Raw genomic sequence first — 7,624 nt, 5'->3', positions numbered from 1 at the left:
TTCTGATGGAGGAGAGGCGGCAAACTCAAAAACAGCCCTGGGCAGCACAAACTCTAGCTATGCCACTGGGGTGGTCTCTGTTTACATTTCTGGATCACTGAAAATCTGTACCATTTTAGCCTTCTTTACAGAATCAGTTGTCTGATGTTGATGAAAAAGAACCTCCGTCTTCAACACAAGCTCAAGCAGCAGCTGCTAGTGGGAGAGATTTACACTCATGCCCATTCCTTGCCTTTCGAATACACTGCATTTACATGTCAAACAGTGTAACAACTTTTTTTAAAACAAGAAACATTTTTATTAAATTATCACATATGACATAGAAGTCCCAAATGGGAAATGCTTAGTTAACAAGAAATTGTTGTGTTTAATAAAAAATCACCATATTTAATAAGCAGTCATCTTTGTTCATCTGGGTTAGTGGATTTCTTTTCTTTTCTTGAAGTAAAGTACCTGTCCTTATGGAATAACAAGCTAAAGTTAAAGTCCTTAAGTGATGCATGAACTGTTCTGGTAGTTTCCTTTCTCATGGCATAAGTAGGACATACATATAGCTTAGTAATGCTAGGCTATGCTTGAATTTGTATCATATATTTCAAATAATGTAGAAACAGGGCTCAGTGAAGAATCGCAGCAAGTTTCTCTTCTGAGTTTATATGATTCAGACTGATATTTTACTTAAGCATTTGTATAGCATTCAAATATTGATAGAAATAACACTGTTGTTCTGTTTATGTTTTTGTGTTTAATATTTTGCCCTTCAGTTTGCATTTAAAAGTTGGTATCCCACAATTCTACCAGAGTGGGACAGATTGCATAATTATGCATGCAGATTTTATTTTAATCAGCCTACAGATTTTTGGCCAGTTGTACCTACTTTTCATGGGCCTTTGCCCAGATTTTTGATGATTCCAAGTTGAAAGGCATGTTGGCATGCACTAGTCCTTTGGCTTTGCACATCTCAACTGAATGGCTCTTTGTCAGCTTGCCATAATCCTCTGCTGACATCCTTGCCTGCTCTCCCTGACTAAGCTAACAAAAAATAAATAAAACTATTGTGATATGAAACTCTGAATGTTCACTGTGTGACTGCTTGAGAATACAAATACCTTCCTTAGTGATCACTGTTTACAGGCTACAGGAGGTCAATATCCACACCACTGAATCCCAGTATGTGATGTGGTGACCCCACCACTGCCACCAATATATATGATGACACACCACTGGACCAGTAATCAAGGAGCCTCAGTCCTCACCACTGGCACCAGTGAGGAATGTACACTGGAAGGGTAGCAAGTACACACACAGTATTTCTAGATGCAGCTCTATGCAACAAGTGTAATTTCTCTTAAGAGCACACAGAGACCACAGTCAGTCCAGGATTGGTTTCTCCCTCTTTCTCCAGAATTCCAATAAGACTCCCCACTGGCACAGCTATAGAGTTGAGATCTCAGCTAAGTAGTCAAGCCAAGAGCTCCAGCACCCTCTCTGTCCAACCAGTGCTTCATTTCCCTGCTCAAGTAGCTGACACACACACATACTCTTTGAGGTTTGATTTACATACACACACACACACACACACACACACACACACACACACACACACACACACACACACACACACACACCTGGGAAAAGCTGGCACAGATTTACTAGCTATTCCCCCTTTTTTCCAGACTATAAGGTAGTTATTACTGCCACTAGCCAACTCCTTATCAGCTACTTTAAGGCCCTTAACAAAGGGTGTCCAATCTTACTGCACAATATTAATATTAACAGAAATGGTAGTTTGACCAAGAGCAAGGCTATAAGGAGAGGTCCATACATATGCAAGTACTCTCAAGACTTAAATATGTCTCACAAAGATCAGCCACTATGAAAGGTTTAAATATATTTAATAATAAATAATAAAAGAACAATAAAATACTCAGTATATATTCACAGTAACATCAGAGTTCAAAACTACAGGAAATATTTTAAAAAAACATTGCAGGACAGTCTCAAATAAATAAAGAAAAAAATCCAAGCAAAAGTGGACAGCACAAATAAATGGTCCAGCAGAAAATAAATAAAATAAGTCAATAATCCACCACAAATGCTAACATTCAACTATTAATAAACCTGGCTTTGATATTTTTATTTGTGTCATCCTTTTGCCATTGGTTGATCCAGTGGATGTTGTGGTGGATTTTTGAAATAAAGAAAAAACATCTAAACTATGCTTCACTATATTCCTGACTGAATCTAAGAGAATTACTGTACCCTGGTTAACTTACTTAAGAGCAAGGCAGATGTGGTGAATGGATCTTCTAGTTGTTGTTGTTAGGTTGGGCATAGAATACAGAATGCTGTGTCTCTCTAAGAGACCTCTCAAATTAATAACTCAAATATTACTGCTGGGCTAGCTTGCAGAATGACATAATTTCTTATCATCTGATTTCTAGTCCCCAGGCCCAAAACAACCATTCATGGCAGCTGGTAGCATTTAGCATCTACCTTTAAAAATATATAGACAAGGGCTTTTCCTCAGATCTTTGGCAGATGCTGGAAGTCATAAAACAATAAAACACATCCAAGACAATACAGAGAGTGCTGTAGTACAGACATTCTGTCTCTAGCTGCCATAAAATAATTTAATTTCAGCTATTTTTTCTGAAGTTCACTAGAATGAAGTTAACCTCCTGTGTTCCAGTTTCCACTGTTAAAATATATCCATTTAAACAGTTACAATAGTGCATGTACATTTCGGTTCTATTCCAGTAGGGCATGCTGTGGTTACATTTTAAGCACTTTGTAAAATCTCTTTTCAACACACGTCTGTACAAACCTTGTTTGATATATACATGACATACAATTCTAATACATTTTTTACATAAGCATCTTATGTAAATCATTTCAATATTTACCAATGACATATAATTATTTAGAAACTTCCATATATCTTTGCTGGTAGTATCTGCCTTTGTCACACTATTATATAAATCATGTTGATATTCACTAATGACATATAATTATTTACAAATAATAAATCTAAAACCTGGAAATGCAGGGATGAATCAAAGTAAATGCACTTTATTTGAAACCAACTCACAAAGCTTTTGGGATGCTCCTTTCATCAGTGTGTATCACATAAACTAAAACAAACATTTAAATACTCAATTCCTATCACATTGCATAGTCCAATTAAACCTAAAAGAAGGGCTAAACCATAATAAAATTATGCATTTCCAGGTTTTGGATGTATTATTTGATTGTTCCTTCAGTTTCCCTTAACCTGGTTTACCTAGTGCTGTTCCTGTTTTGTTTATATTATTATTTATAAAATTCCAGATAGCTGTACTGGCAGTATCTCCCTTTGTCACAATAGTCTTTATAAAAAGTTAAACAGAGGAGATCATAATGTTGGCAGGCAGAGCTCCAATAAAGGCTGTCCTTCCTTAAAATTAAACATACAACAGTGTAATGAAATACACCAATGGTCCAAAACGTAATTGTAAATCTTTAATAGCTCCCAACACATTATAAAAAAACAGCAGTATCACACAATAGGATTTCACACAGTAGGATTAAGCACTTTCATCTTCATACAGAAGACTTCATCAGAATCAAGAACTCTATCACTACCCAGCTTTTTAAATAGCACCATGCCTCCTAATTGGGTATAAATTAATTGATTCAGTATACCATACAAATGAATCAGGGACTATATTGTTTTAAAAACGTATATATATATATATATATATATATATATATATATATATATATATACATATATATATATATATATATATATAATAAGTATAAATAAACTAATTTTCATTTGTATATTAAAAATGAATAAATAACTTGTGATAAATAGACAAACTTAATACATCAAACATAAAAGAACCTGAGAGCATAAAATGAACTACTAATATAAGAACAACTCCATCCTTTATAAACATTTTATAAAAAGCATCTATGGAAACCTTATGAACAGTATACGAGGGTAAACAATATTAAAAGTGCTGATGTTACTAAAATATTGTACTATACCTAAAAAATTCATAAAAATGTATATATATATATATATATATATATATATATATATATATACATAAAATTATATATGCATATAAATAATGGTATAAACAATCTAATTGTTACAGGGTCATTTGGTTTTATTTACTAATTTAACCCTTTTAGGCTTAGATGCCTTTAACTTTAGTGCAGGTAGAAGTGATACTTGGTCATTCATACCAGGTGGAGTACAGGCATCTAACCTCAACTGTCATATCATTTCCCTGTACTCCAACCTGTTCTCCCAATTTCCACCTCAATCAGTGGTGGCCACCCTTTCCAATATCTTAAATTTAAAATCTGCATGGGTACAACCCATCGAATGTCAGAACAAGGCATCGGTTTCTCTCTTCCTATTAATCTCATACATATGTTCGTAGACACATTGTCTCAAATTACGTTCGGTCTTACCAATGTAATATGCCCAACATAATTTACAATATGCCAGGTAAACAACCCCTTTGGAGTAACAACTTCTATACGTCATAGTTTTTAACTTGAAAGGTATACTGGGAATCTCTACAATTTTGCAGTTAGCGATGAAAGTGCTTTGGGAACATCTTCCACACTTGTGTGTCCCCAATTGTACAGTGGTCCCATTAACAGTAGTACCCTTCTTCTTTTCCAATAACTCCTTAAGGCTATGATTTCTCTTAAAACTATATTTCAAATGTTTGTTGAAGATGTCCAACCTACTTGGCATTCTTTGGAACATGTCCCAAACTCTGTTTATAGTTTTCTTACTCTACCAGGTATCCTTATCATAAGTTATTACAAGGTATGGTGTAACAGGTAATGCACTAGATGTAGAACCCTGTTTTTTCATTAAAGGTTCACCATACAAAAGTGGTGTGTATGTATTCCCCCATCCCTGTAAAATTTGTTCCTTAATGGGTCTAATCAGTTCATCTGGATACCCTCTTTCTAAAAAAAGAGACTAGACATGGTCCAACTCCTACATAAAATCATTCCTTTCTGACATCATCCTGACAACTCTTACCATTTGTCCCTTAAGAATATAACGTTTCTGAAAACTAGGGTGGTTACTCTCATAATGCAGATAGGAGTTTGAAAAATACTTTTTTCTATAAACCTTAGATGTAAATTTTTTATTTTCCAAATCTTTTCCAACACAAAAATCCAAATAATGTATCTCATTCAGTCCTATCTCATAGGTGAATGTTAGAAATTCTGTGTTAGAATTCAAACATTCAATAAAAATAGAAATAGTCTCAAAAGACCCCCTCCACACAATAAAAATATCATCCAAAAAACAAAAATACTTAGAAATATAATCTTTGGTACATGGAACCAAATACAGTGAATTTCCCAATACAACATAATAATATTTGCAAATATGGAGGCACAGGACAAACCCATGGCAACCCCATCCAGTTGGTGATATAACTCCCCTTGGAAAATCAAGAAGTTGTTTTTAAGCACCAATTCTATGTTTTCAAGTACCAACCTAAAGTCGGCTGCTGACAGAAATTCAAACTCAATTAATATATGCCCAAACCATTCTAGGCCTTTGTTGTATGGAATAACAGAAAATAAATCTTTAACATTCACCGTCACAAAAATAAGATCAGCTTCAAAATCTAAACTCCCTATCTTTTGTAAAAAATCCCAGGAGTTCATAAGAATGTGTGGGTATTTTTGTTGGTAAGGTTTTAGTTTTGTATCCATGAATATGGCTAAAGGTTGGGTTTTTGAACCCTCTGATGTGACAGTGGGTCTAAGAGGGGGGTTGCCAACATCTTTGTGGACCTTTGGGATCCCGAACATACTTGGCATTAAAGGTTTAGTAACCTTTAAAAAATTGTGAAGGTGTTCATTTATCAAGCCCTGTGTTAAATTGTCATCTAGGATCCAGTCAATCTTTCTGTAGGCTATATTCAGTTCATTCCTAGATACCACACCATACCTCTTATATGTATTGAGAATCTCTGATATTTTGGTAACATAATCCGTATTGTCCATCAGCACCACTCCACCCCCCTTATCAGGTTTCATCACTCTTAGGTTGACTTTTTTAGTCAATTCTGTTAACACCTTTCTTTCTTCTATGTTAGGTTGACCAAACGTAATTTGAGACAATGTGTCTATGAATATATAATAACTTAATACCTAGTGAATACTTTACCTTAGTCTTTGTGCATCTCTAGCCTGTTTTCATAGCATCACTCTTCCAAAATACTTATCATGTTTTTGTATATTTATTCTTTGAAACTATTTGCAAAGAAAGCAGTTATAGCTGCTTAATACTAATATTTGTGAGTTTATCAATAGTTATCAAAGAAAGAAAATATGCTTTTAATTTTAACCCTATGCTAGCAGAAACTAACTTTATAGTGTAAATTCTAATATTTGAAAAATCCAGGAAATTTGTCAAGGTTTAGAACATTCTGAAGGTAAACACCGAATCTCTATAATGAATTAAACAAATAGTTCTTGACTTCTTAATTGTCATTTCAAATGAAATTGCAGTTCAATGGCCAGTATGATTATTTTAAGAATTATTTAAGTAGCATTCAAAACCTGCTAACTAATTTTTCCAGAAAAATCAAGATAACTTATAACATCATGCAACATTTTTTTCGTTTGATTGTTTACCATTCTCACTACTTGTTCCTTGAAACTTGTTAAATATTTTACCTACAAATACCTCTTAACCTCTTGGCACAAGAAATCTAAACAAAGGCAAAAATGGAGGGGGGCTTAAAGGCCCTAAAATAGGGACAGATTTTAAATACTGATCTTATAAACTTTGAAAGTTGCTAAAATAATAGGTTTTGCATTGATATGCATTTTCTGAAGGATATGAAGTCCGAAACTTGAATGTCTGTTATTATTTAGTGACTTTAATCCTAAATGATTTTCCAGCAAAGCACAAATCTTATGAAGTGCAGACTAAAGTATGAGACAAAAATGTGGATATTCTGTGAAAATCTGGACTGTTGAGAGGTATGCATCTATGTAATGATTTGTCTTCACTTTTTCTTTTATATCATCAGTCCATCAATAGTAGTTTACATTGCTTCCACTATGAGTAAATTGGAATCCCTGCACCACATTCACCAAAAATATCTTGCCAAAAAGCACTTTTTTAAGTGTTTTTACAAGTTGGTAAGCCTCCCCCATATATATATATATATATATATATATATATATATATATATATATATATATATATATATATATATATATATATATATATATATATATATATATATATATATATATATATATATATATATATATATATATATATATATATATATATATACACACACACACACACACACACACACACACACACACACATGTTAACTACACAGTAATAGCAACTCAAAGAAGGGAGAAATTCCCACAACAAGGGAATAATTTCTGGCACAGTTCACTGACATTGATTATCTATAGAGGAACTTCGATCATCAACAAGTTGAAGCTCGGGCAGTTGAAACTAGAGAGTTCAAGCTTCATCCATCAGTAGATTACCCATTTACATTATTTTATATTTCTGTCACTTACAACTAGTGAGCCATAACAAGGGTAGGGTGAA

Source organism: Protopterus annectens, chromosome 2.part0 (genome assembly GCF_019279795.1).
Source record: "Protopterus annectens isolate FY-2018-M chromosome 2.part0, PAN1.0, whole genome shotgun sequence".
Taxonomy (NCBI): domain Eukaryota; kingdom Metazoa; phylum Chordata; order Ceratodontiformes; family Protopteridae; genus Protopterus; species Protopterus annectens.
This window is presented reverse-complemented; position numbering follows the sequence as displayed.